At 45.6% G+C, this 13,120-nt stretch overlaps 1 long non-coding RNA gene across 1 annotated transcript; it reads left to right on the top strand.

The window, feature by feature from the left end:
* Positions 1-2,632: 2,632 nt before the first annotated feature.
* On the top strand, positions 2,633-4,069 carry LOC129715921 (uncharacterized). The gene is made up of 2 exons (XR_008726568.1): positions 2,633-2,693; positions 2,971-4,069. It is a non-coding gene; the product is annotated as an uncharacterized LOC129715921 (long non-coding RNA).
* Positions 4,070-13,120: the final 9,051 nt, after the last annotated feature.

The following is a 13,120-nucleotide window of genomic DNA, read 5'->3' as shown; positions in this document are numbered from 1 at the left end:
GGACACTGAACCACATAATCCCCCACACATGTGACTAGGGGGACACTGAACCACATAATCCCCCACACATGTGACTAGGGGGACACTGAACCACATAATCCCCCACACATGTGACTAGGGGGACACTGAACCACATAATCCCCCACACATGTGACGAGGGGGACACTGAACCACATAATCCCCCACACATGTGACTAGGGGGACACTGAACCACATAATCCCCCACACATGTGACTAGGGGGGACACTGAACCACATAATCCCCCACACATGTGACTAGGGGGACACTGAACCCCCACATAATCCCCCACACATGTGACGAGGGGGACACTGAACCACATAATCCCCCACACATGTGACTAGGGGGACACTGAACCACATAATCCCCCACACATGTGACTAGGGGGACACTGAACCACATAATCCCCCACACATGTGACTAGGGGGACACTGAACCACATAATCCCCCACACATGTGACTAGGGGGACACTGAACCACATAATCCCCCACACATGTGACTAGGGGGGACACTGAACCACATAATCCCCCACACATGTGACTAGGGGGGACACTGAACCACATAATCCCCCACACATGTGACTAGGGGGACACTGAACCACATAATCCCCCCACACATGTGACGAGGGGGACACTGAACCACACAATCCCCCACACATGTGACTAGGGGGACACTGAACCACATAATCCCCCACACATGTGACGAGGGGGACACTGAACCACATAATCCCCCACACATGTGACTAGGGGGACACTGGACCACATAATCCCCCACACATGTGACTAGGGGGACACTGAACCACATAATCCCCCACACATGTGACTAGGGGGACACTGAACCACATAATCCCCACACACATGTGACTAGGGGGACACTGAACCACATAATCCCCCACACATGTGACTAGGGGGACACTGAACCACATAATCCCCCACACATGTGACTAGGGGGACACTGAACCACATAATCCCCCACACATGTGACTAGGGGGACACTGAACCACATAATCCCCCACACATGTGACTGGGGGGACACTGAACCACATAATCCCCCACACATGTGACGAGGGGGACACTGAACCACATAATCCCCCACACATGTGACGAGGGGGACACTGAACCACATAATCCCCCACACATGTGACGAGGGGGACACTGAACCACATAATCCCCCACACATGTGACGAGGGGGACACTAATCCCCCACACATGTGACGAGGGGGACACTGAACCACATAATCCCCCACACATGTGACTAGGGGGACACTGAACCACATAATCCCCCACACATGTGACTAGGGGGACACTGAACCACATAATCCCCCACACATGTGACTGGGGGGACACTGAACCACATAATCCCCCACACATGTGACGAGGGGGACACTGAACCACATAATCCCCCACACATGTGACGAGGGGGACACTGACCACATAATCCCCCACACATGTGACTAGGGGGACACTGAACCACATAATCCCCCACACATGTGACTAGGGGGACACTGAACCACATAATCCCCCACACACTAGGGGGACACTGAACCACATAATCCCCCACACATGTGACGAGGGGGACACTGAACCACATAATCCCCCACACATGTGACTAGGGGGACACTGAACCACATAATCCCCCACACATGTGACTAGGGGGACACTGAACCACATAATCCCCCACACATGTGACTAGGGAGACACTGAACCACATAATCCCCCACACATGTGACCCCTGAACCACATAATCCCCCACACATGTGACGAGGGGACACTGAACCACATAATCCCCCACACATGTGACTAGGGGGACATAATCCCCCACACATGTGACTAGGGGGGACACTGAACCACATAATCCCCCACACATGTGACGAGGGGGACACTGAACCACATAATCCCCCACACATGTGACGAGGGGGACACTGAACCACATAATCCCCCACACATGTGACGAGGGGGACCCTGAACCACATAATCCCCCCCACACATGTGACGAGGGAGACACTGAACCACATAATCCCCCACACATGTGACGAGGGGAGACACTGAACCACATAATCCCCCACACATGTGACGAGGGAGACCCTGAACCACATAATCCCCCACACATGTGACGAGGGGAGACCCTGAACCACATAATCCCCCACACATGTGACTAGGGGGACACTGAACCACATAATCCCCCACACATGTGACGAGGGAGACACTGAACCACATAATCCCCCACACATGTGACGAGGGAGACCCTGAACCACACCATTCCCCCCACACAAAACCCGTTCCAGAACCCGTTTATGTTCCCAACATGTGAATTTTTTCCCCAAACACATTTGAAAACCGAATTCGGAGTTTTTCTCGACAGAGCGAAGTTTGATTGGAAACCACAAATCCCCACACAATGTGACGAGGGGAGACCCTGAACGTTCCATCTAAACGCTGGATTTGACGAGGGATTTTTTTTTTTTTTTCATTTGTTTCGAAAATCTTTTTTTTTCGATTCAATTTTCAATTTTTTCGTTTCCTTTCAATTTTTTCAAAAGGTTCCCCAAACCGTTTCTCTCGACAGCGAAGTTTTGAATTTCAACGTTTGTTCTATTTTTGGGTAATGCCGGTTTTTTATTTTTCATTTGTTTCGAAAATCTTTTGATAATTTCGATTCACACTTTTTTCAAAAGGTAAACGTCGACTATTGTTTCAATATTTATTTATATTTGAATAATTCTTGTTATGGAGAGTTCTCCGTTATTCTCGCCGCCAAATGAACACATTTCCCCGTTTGTTATATTCTCTCCATTAATCCAGTTGAAGAGGGAATTACTTTTGTTTTAAAACTTTGCCGTTATTTTCATTGTTTAACTTTCATTTACATTGGACAAGTAATTAAAAAAATGCTTTAAAAATAAAATTAAAAATCCTTATGTTTTATAATTCTCTCTTTATTTCTATTTACAGCATTTTTAACAGCTTTAAGCAAAGATCCTACAGGGAGGTTTCACGGCAGTGGGGTCACGACCCATGACCCATGACCCATGACCCGTACTGTTGCTACACTACGCCAAGTGGAGGACACGCGATGAACTGCAGGTTGGCATTTACCATTGTTTCCAGCGTAGCGGGCCCGTTAAAACTGCGCTGTAAATAATGATGGAAATCTGGATGAGCGTGAGAGACATTTAGCCGACTTCACAATTCCAAAACTGAGGAGAAATGACGGTAGATAGAAGTGAGAGCTGAAGGGACAACAGACAGAGTGATTGGCGAACATTGGCCGTTTGCTCACTGCATTTCATCAACACTAAAGCATTATTTGTGTTTTTTCTTGATTCCTTTGGCATCTAAAAAGTTTCAGAAGTGATAAATCTGCCTCTCATTTCTTTAAATCGACCATGGTTCTCGTGGGTTTTTACATGCAAAATGAAAACGCAGCTGAAGAAAAATTTACAGGCAGATTTATCACTTCTGAGTATTTTTAGATACCAAAGGAATCAAGAAAAAACACGAATAATGCCTTACTGTTGATGAAATGCAGTGAGCAAACGGCCAATGTTCGCCAAGCACACTGGCTCTTGTTGTACCTTCAGCTCTCGTTTCTATCTACCGTCATTTCTCCTCGCTTTTGTAATTGTGAAACGTGATAATTCCCAATATTTTCAATGTTTACCAAGCACTTTAGCTGCTGTTGTCCCTTCAGTTCTCGCTTCTCTATACCTTCATTTCGCTTCACGTTTGGAATTCTGAAGTTGGGTACATGTCTCTCATACTTACTCCGACTCCCACTATTATTTTCAGTGTAACAATTCAACATTTTGGCGGTTTTTAACAGGTAGGAAAGTACGCGTTTTTAGCATTAATAACATATACCGGAAGTGACGGATGTCCTCCAGTTGGATTTAGCGGCTCCGTGCGTCGAGCCCTATGACCCGGTGACCTTACGTAAGATCCCCCCTCAATCTTCTAAATTCTAGCGAGTACAAACTGAGTCTATCCAGTCTTTCTTCATATGAAAGTCCTGACATCCCAGGAATCAGTCTGGTGAACCTTCTCTGTACTACCTCTGTGGCAAAAATGTCCTTCCTCAGATTAAGAGACCAAAGCTGTACGCAATACTCCAGGTGTGGTCTCACCAAAACCCTGTACAACTGCAGTAGAACCTCCCTGCTCTTATACTCAAAACTCATGTACAGAGGTACAGTGAAATGCTTTGTTGTGCACACAGAAGGGTAAAATCATACAGCAGACCTCAACTAGGCAGCACACAAGAGTTGCTGTGTTAATCAGTTGTATCTGCAATCCAGGCCTGCTGCTGCACGTGGCCACAAACTCCCCCCTCCGCTGGGCCCCCTTTGTTGATGGTTCCACTTTTGTTATTGGCGAACTCCCCAGGGTCCCTCTGCTTCTTGGTGGCCCTCTGCCGGATCCCACCTTTGTCGGCGGTAACCTCACTGGGTCACTTTGGTTTCAGTGGACATCTGCCTGGTCCCACCTTTGTTCTCAGTGGCCTCCGGCCAAGTCCCTCCTCTCCTGTAGTCCTGCAACCTGAATGGGCCAACATTCCCTCTTCAACATTTCCACTGATCTGGAAGGCCAACAATTTTGGGCAGAGCAAAGAGATGAAGAAATAATAATGTCACCTGCACAACAAAGAATAAAGTTCTAGCTTGCCCAATCTATTCCTATAGCTCATGCCTCAGGTATTGGAAACATCCGCATACATCTTCTCTGCACAACCTTCCATCTTAATGCCACCTTTTCTGAATTCGGGTGACTAAACTGAACGGATTACACGTGCAGCCAATGTCTTGTACAACTGTAACCTATGTTCCAACGTCTATATTGAATTTCCCGAATGATGAAGGCCAGCGTGCCTAAAGCCACCTTCACCACTGTCCATCCGTGATGCCATTTTTTTTTTGAATTAAGTACGTGTACTGGATACTCTCCCAAGGCGTTTCCGTTCAACATGAAGGCCCCATCCTGGTTTGACCACAAACCACACTGAATTCATTTCTACAGATGAGACAGTAGTGGGTCCAAAATGGACCCCAAATGGCACCATTCACAGGCCTCCAGTCCGTAAAGCAACCTTCCACAATCACTCTGCTTCCAGCCATCCAGCCAATTCCAGTTAGGCATCTCCACGTACGATGTAACCTAACACAGAATCGTTTTGGTTGAAATCTGTATAGACTCGAGCTCATCAACCTTCTCAGTTACATCTTAAAACGTGAGCATCAAATGTGTGAAAGACGACCTCTAAAGACAAAACCATGCTGACTATCCCCAATGTCTGCAATTTATTCACTGACTTTCAACATTGGCCTTAGATACATCTAATCACAGTCCGCAGAAATGTACTAATCTTCATACAGTTAATGACATCCAGCACCACCTCGACAGTAATACAACTGCACTCAAGACATCAAATCTTTCTTCATGGTAAATACAAATGAAGACCTTGCCCATCTCCTGCCCAGCTCTCCACAAACTTGGAGATACCCTTTCACTCCCAGTTACCCTTTTTTTTTTCTTTAATATTTTAAAATCGTATTTCAGACCTCCTTACCCATAACTACTTACTCACACATGACTGTTTTATTCTCCTATTGACAAAGGTGGACTTCCACCATTCAATTTCGAATTTTACATTGAAGGCCAGAACTGTCCTTTTTCCACAGGATTTCAACGCTAATTCAATTGTCGTCATTGGTCCCAAAGTGCTCTTCCACCGACATCTCAGTTCAAACTGTCTGAATACAACTTTGGATTCTGCCCCCCAGACAATCAGCATAAACCCTCCTTTGCAGCCCATTCAAAACTGACCACCAGGATGATAGTCTCCGTCCAGTTCAACCACTTCTATCCCTGAAAAAATCCAAATTGTCCAAATATCTGAATCTGCGACCCCTGCACCAACTGCTCAGTCATTCATTCATTAATTTTAACTGTACGTGCATTAACGTCACATGTACCGAAGTACTGTGAAAAGCCTGGTTTTGCATGTAATCCACACAGATCAGATACACTACACACACATACAATCAGTTGAAACTCAAGAACAGATGGAACAAAGGTAGAGATACGGAGAACAGAATGTAGTTCACAGCATTGCAGTGCATCAGTTCCCTAGAGTAAGTCCATTGTCCTTGATAGGGTAGATGTAAATAGGTAAAAAGGGAAATTGGGAGAACAGGAATATATCCCCAGCTTCTGAGCGGTTCGTTCACTAATTCGATAAGAGCGTGGAAGAAGCTGCCCCTGAATCTGGTGCTATGATATCTCCAGATAAGCAATGTAAAATGTGTTTGCTTATTACTTTGAGATAATCTGATAATTGTGTTCCAAGTATTCCTGATTTTGGCCTTTCATTTATCTGCCAAAATTATGATCACTTTTCTACCAGTATACGTAGATGATTAGTCAGCATGTTAGGTGGAGAAATTCCATTTCAAATTTAATTCTGATAAGGGCAAGTTGACACGTGTTGGAGGGATAAATAAAGCCAGCATATTCACCATGAATTGCAAGGGTCTAGAGACCACTGAGAAACACTCAGATCCCTAAAGTCAGCAGCACACACGAAGCTGGCATTTAGCATTCTTGACATCAGCTGCAGCACAGAATGCAAGTGCAGGGAGGCCTTGTTACCATTTTGTAAAAGTTTAGTTAGAGATACAGCACGGAAACAGGCCCTCCCGGCCCACTGGGTCCGCATGTACCAGCGATCCCCGCACATTAACACTATCCTAGAACTGCCATGGACCAATTTTACATTTACCAAGTTAATTAACCTACATCCATGTACTTTGGAGTGTGGGAGGAAACCGAAGGTCTCGGAGAAAACCCACGCAGGTGACGACTCCGTACAAACTCCGTACAGACAGCACCCAGAGTCAGGATCGAACCCGGGTCTACGGTGCTGCTATTCGCAAGGCTGCGCTTGGAATGAATATTTCAAGTATCAGGAGAGTGGAGTGATTTAAGTCATCGTCCTTGAAGCTGGGCCAGACATGCAGTGATCTAATAGAGGTACAGAATACTATTAGAACAGTAGGGTCAATGGAGAATATAGTTCTCTCCATAGTAGAGGTGGTTAACACCTGGGGGCATCGATTCAATGCAGAGACCATGGGGTTTAGAGGATGATCCTTCAGGATGAATCTTGCAGCATTGATGGCTATAGTCTGGGACACACTGTCTGAGGTGGTGTTGGAGGCAGGTACTCTGTCACAACATTGTAGGAGCACATGGATGTCCATTCGAACAGTAAATGGATAGTAGGCGACAGGCTCAGAAATTGGATTAGTGTAGATCAATTCGAAAACGTGTCAAAGACTCATTTCTGCGCACAATCTTATTCTGGACACTGATAATCTGACTTAACTTTTTTGGCAACTCAAATCATATGTTTCCAGAAAGTGTGTTAATTTACCAAACAATTCCTGCATCCGCCCACTGACGATGTTGTCCCTGTAGATGTCTACTCTCTGGGCTCACCCCTTCCCTATTCCCACTTCCGTGTGAACCTCATTTCTTGCATCAGGTGCACACCAACTGTCAGGGCATCATATGGTCTCCCAATCTGAGGAAAGACATCCTTGCCATAGAGGGAGTACAGAGAAGGTTCACCAGACTGATTCCTGGGATGGCAGGATTTCCATGTGAAGAAAGACTGGATAGACTCGGCTTGTACTCGCTAGAATATAGAAGATTGAGGGGGAATCTTATAGAAACTTACAAAATTCTTAAGGGGTTGGACAGGCTAGATGCAGGAAGATTGTTCCCGATGTTGGGGAAGTCCAGAACTAGGGGTCACAATTTAAGGATAAGAGGGACTGAGATGAGAAAAACATTTTTTCCCACACAGAAAGTGGTGAAACTGTGGAGGACCTGAACTCCTTTTATGCAGGTCTGCCGACTATCGACAATACCGCCAGCGGGCTGGCTACCGAAGATGAAGGGAGGAATGTGCACACATTCTCGCTGTCCGAGCACGACGTGAGGAGGGCTCTGACACGGGTGAACACGAGAAAAGCTGCAGGCCCCGATGGCATCTCGGGGCGAGTACTCAAGTCCTGTGCTACGCAGCTAGCTCCAGTGCTCATTACATTATTCAACCTCTCCCTAGACAAGTCCGTGGTCCCTGCCTGCTTCAAAACATCCACCATAGTACCTGTACCAAAAAATGCCTCCCCAGCTTGTCTGAATGACTACCGTCCGGTGGCCCTTACCTCGGTAGTCATGAAATGCTTTGAGGAGCTGGTGAACAAACACATCTGCGCCTTCCTCCCTTGGAACATGGACCCGTTACAGTTCGCATATCGTCCGCACATGTCCACGGACGATGCGGTCTCCCAGTTATTGCACACCGCTCTCTCCTATCTGGACAGACAGAAGGGGGGCTACGTGAGGATGCTGTTCATAGACTACAGTTCAGCCTTCAACACGATAGTCCCCACCAGACTGGCCGGGAAGCTAATGGAATTGGGGATCAACACCTCCCTGTGTGCCTGGGTCCTGGTCTTTCTCACCGCCAGGCCCCAGGTATTCAAGATGGGAGGGAATACATCGAAGTCCCTCATCCTGAGCACAGGATCGCCCCAGGGTTGCGTTCTCAGCCCCCTATTGTACTCCCTGTACACACATGACTGTGTGGCTAGGTTCAGCTCCAACTCAATAATTAAGTTTGCTGATGACACTGTGGTGGTGGGCCTGATCTCAGACAACGACGAGAAGGCCTACCGGGAGGAGGTGGCTGATCTAGCACTCTGGTGCCAGGATAACAGCCTCCTCTTGAACATCAAAAAAACGAAGGAGCTGATCATGGACTTTAGGAGGGCACATCATCCGAGGACGTACACTCCATTGAGGATAAATTGAGATCCTGTGGCTAGGGTGAACTGATTTAAATATCTGGGAGTCCACATCTCCGAGGATATGACATGGGCATCACACGCCTCCGCACTCGTGAGTATGGCAAGGCAGCGCCTTTACCACCTCGGGCAATTAAGGACATTCAGAGTGTCTCCGAGGATCCTCCAGTGCTTCAACGCAGCGGCGGTGGAAAGCATCTTGTCCGGGAACATTACCATCTGGTTTGGGAAATGCTCTGCCAAGGACAAGAAGGCTCTGCAGTGAATAGTGCGTTCGGCCGAACGCACTATGGGAAGTTCACTCGCCCCCCTGCAGGAACCATACAACAGGAGGTGCAACTCCAGAGCAAATAAAATCATGGGAGACCCCTTCCACCCCTGCAACGGACTGTTCCAGCTGCTACGGTCAGGCAAACGCCTCCGTGCCATGCGGCGAGAACGGAGAGGATGAGAAGGAGTTTCTTCCCAGAGGCAATTAGGACTGTAAACGCCTATCTCACCAAGGACTAACTCTACTGAACGTTTTTCCTTCCATTATTTATTATGTAAAAGAATATGTGTGTTACGATTGTGTTTATAATTTGTTTGGTTGTTTTGTTGTTTGTCTTTTGCTCAAAAGTCCGCGAGCATTGCCACTTTCATTTCACTGCACATATCGTATGTGTATGTGACAAATAAACTTGACTTGACTTGACTTGGCTTGACTTGAATTCTCTGCCTGCCACAGAAGGTAGTTGAGGCCACAGTTCATTGGCTATATTTAAGAGGGAGTTAGATGTGTCCGGCCCTTGCGGCTAAAGGGATCAGGGGGTATCAGGGAGAAGGCAGGTACAGGATACTGAGTTGGATAATCAAACATGATCATATTGAATGGCGGTGTAGGCTCGAAGGGCCGAATGGCCTTACTCCTGCACCTATTGTCTATGTTTCTCTAATTTCTTGTTAGCAGGAAAAAATCTGACTTTGGAAGATTTAATTTGTTGCTTAATTGTTCAAATTACAGTGTTTCCCATAAACAGGTTCTTGAGGGGCACAATACCCTACCTATGCCATTCTTTAAATCCAGGGTCCTGAGTTGGTGTTTTAAAAAGGTGGTTTGATGCAATAGGGCCAGTAGAGAAAAGTAACGCGACCCAAAACATTTCCTGAATTGAACCCATATCAATAATGTTTTATTATTAATTATTAATGTTTTATGTGTCATTCGTAACTGTCACTGTAGGAGTCACTTGCGTGAAACAGAATCGTATCTGGGGGGTCCTTGTTCATCAGTCTATGAAAGTAAGCATGCAGGTACAGCAGGCAGTGAAGAAAGCCAAGGTAGCCTTCATAAAAAGAGGAGTATAGGAGCAAAGGGGTCCTTCTGCAGAGGGACAGGGCCATGGTGAGACCACACCTGTAGTATTGTGTGCAGTTTTGGCCTTCATAACAAGAGTAGTTGAGTATAGGAACAGAGATGTTCTACTGCAGTTGTACAGGGTCTGTACTCCCTGTATGGCAAGAATACTATGAGGTTCAAAGTAAAAGAAGTACTGACACTTTTGAAAAATATAAAAGTGGATAAGTCTCCAGGTCCTGACAGGATATTCCCTAGGACATTGAGGGAAGTTAGTGTAGAAATAGCCGGGGCTATGACAGAAATATTTCAAATGTCATTAGAAACGGGAATAGTCCCCGAGGATTGGCGTACTGCGCATGTTGTTCCATTGTTTAAAAAGGGTTCTAAGAGTAAACCTAGCAATTATAGACCTGTAAGTTTGACTTCAGTGGTGGGCAAATTAATCGAAAATATACTTAGAGATAATACACATAAGCATCTAGATAAACAGGGTCTGATTAGGAACAGTCAACACGGATTTGTGCCTGGAAGGTCATGTTTCACTAATCTTCTTGAATTTTTTGGAGAGGTTACTAGGGAAATTGATGAGGTTAAAGCAGTGGATGTTGTCTATATGGACTTTAGTAAGGCCTTTGACAAGGTTCCTCATGGAAGGTTGGTTAAGAAGGTTCATCTGTGGGAATAAATGCAGGAATAGCAAGATGGATTCAACGGTGGCTGAATGGGAGAAGCCAGAGGGTAATGGTGGATGGCTGTTTATCGGGTTGGAGGCCGGTGACTAGTGGGGTGCCTCGGGGATCTGTGTTAGGTCCTTTGTTGTTTGTCATGTACATCAATTATGCGGATGAAGGTGTGGTACATTGGATTAGTAAATATGCAGATGATACCAAGATAGGGGGTGTTGTGGATAATGAAGAGGATTTCCAAAGTCTACAGAGTGATTTAGGCCATTTGGAAAAATGGGCTGAAAGATGGCAGATGGAGTTTAATGCTGATAAATGTGAGGTGCTACACCTTGGCAGGACAAATCAAAATAGGACGTACATGGTAAATGGTAGGGAATTGAAGAATACAGTTGAACAGAGGGATCTGGGTATAACCGTGCATAGTTCCTTGAAGGTGGAATCTCATATAGATAGGGTGGTAAAGAAAGCTTTTGGTATGGTAGCCTTTATAAATCAGAGCATTGAGTATAGAAGCTGGGATTTAATGTTAAAATTGTACAAGGCATTGGCGAGACCAAATGTGGAGTATGGTGTACAATTTTGGTCGCCCAATTATAGGAAGGATGTCCACAAAATAGAGAGAGTACAGAGGAGATTTACTAGAATGTTGCCTGGGTTTCAACAACTAAGTTACAGAAATAGGTTGAATAAGTTAGGTCTTTATTCTCTGGAGCGCAGAAGGTTAAGGGGGGACTTGATAGGGGTCTTTAAAATGATGAGAGGGATAGACAGAGTTGATGTGGACAAGCTTTTCCTTTTGAGAATTGGGAAGATTCAAACAAGAGGACATGACTTCAGAATTAAGGGACAGACGTTTAGGGGTAATATGAGGGGGAACTTATTTACTCAGAGAGTGGTAGCGGTGTGGAATGAGCTTCCAGTGGAAGTGGTGGAGGCAGGTTCATTTGGATCATTTAAAAATAAATTGTGGATGAGAAGGGAATGGAGGGTTATGGTTCGAGTGCAGGCAGGTGGGACTAAGGGGAAAACATTTGTTCGGCACGGACTTGTAGGGCCGAGATGGCCTGTTTCCGTGCTGTAATTGTTATATGGTTATTATATGGTTAATCTCTTTCCTCAGATTAGGAGACCAAAACTCCACTCAATACTCCAGGGTTGGTGTCACCAAGACCTTTTACAACTGCAATGGATCCTCCATGCTCCTATACTGAACTCCTCTTGTTATGAAGGACAACAGGCCAAAACTGCTTAATACTCCAGGTGTGGTCTCACCAAGACCCTGTACAACTGCAGTAGAATCTCCCTGCTCCTATGCTCAACTGATTTTGCTATGAATTCTAACATACCATTGGCTTTCTTCACTGCCTGCTGCTCTGTATTCGTCAATATCCAAATTGATCCCGACCCCAAATTAATAACCTTGGGCATAACAGGGCAATATCTAAAACTCAGGGAGGAGAGGTGAGGGGAGGAGAGGTGGTGAGAGGGGAGGGGAGGAGAGGGGAGTAGAGGAGAGGGAGGAGAGGAGAGAGGGGAGGAGAGGGGAGGAGAGGAGGGGAGGGGAGGAGAGGGGAGGAGAGGAGAGGGGAGGAGAGGGGAGGAGAGGAGAGGGGATAGATATTATTGGGCATATCAGAACAATATCTAAAACTCACAATAAACCAAAGACATTTATTTGATTACAGTATATTAATTGGGGGAAAAATGTATATTAACATTTTGGAAAAACCCAACAACAGTCCCACAATCAAGATGTGGATTACGGAGATGTCGGAGAGATTAGATTTGGAATCAATTATATTTGTCTTAATTGACAAACCAGAATCTATCTATCTATCTATCTATCTATCTATCTATCTATCTATCTATCTATCTATCTATCTATCTGTCTGTCTATCTATCTATCTATCTATCTATCTATCTGTCTATCTATCTATCTATCTGTCTGTCTGTCTGTCTGTCTGTCTGTCTGTCTGTCTGTCTGTCTGTCTGTCTGTCTGTCTGTCTGTCTGTCTGTCTGTCTGTCTGTCTGTCTCTGTCTGTCTGTCTGTCTCTGTCTGTCTGTCTGTCTGTCTGTCTGTCTGTCTGTCTGTCTGTCTGTCTGTCTGTCTGTCTGTCTATCTATCTATCTATCTGTCTATCTGTCTATCTACCTATCTATATATCTATCTATATTTCTGTCCTTCCTTCTTTCCTTCCTTCTCTCC

This window comes from Leucoraja erinacea, unplaced genomic scaffold, assembly GCF_028641065.1.
Source record: "Leucoraja erinacea ecotype New England unplaced genomic scaffold, Leri_hhj_1 Leri_1517S, whole genome shotgun sequence".
NCBI lineage: Eukaryota > Metazoa > Chordata > Chondrichthyes > Rajiformes > Rajidae > Leucoraja > Leucoraja erinaceus.
Note: the sequence above shows the minus strand (reverse complement) of the source record. Positions and strands in the feature narration are given on the sequence as shown.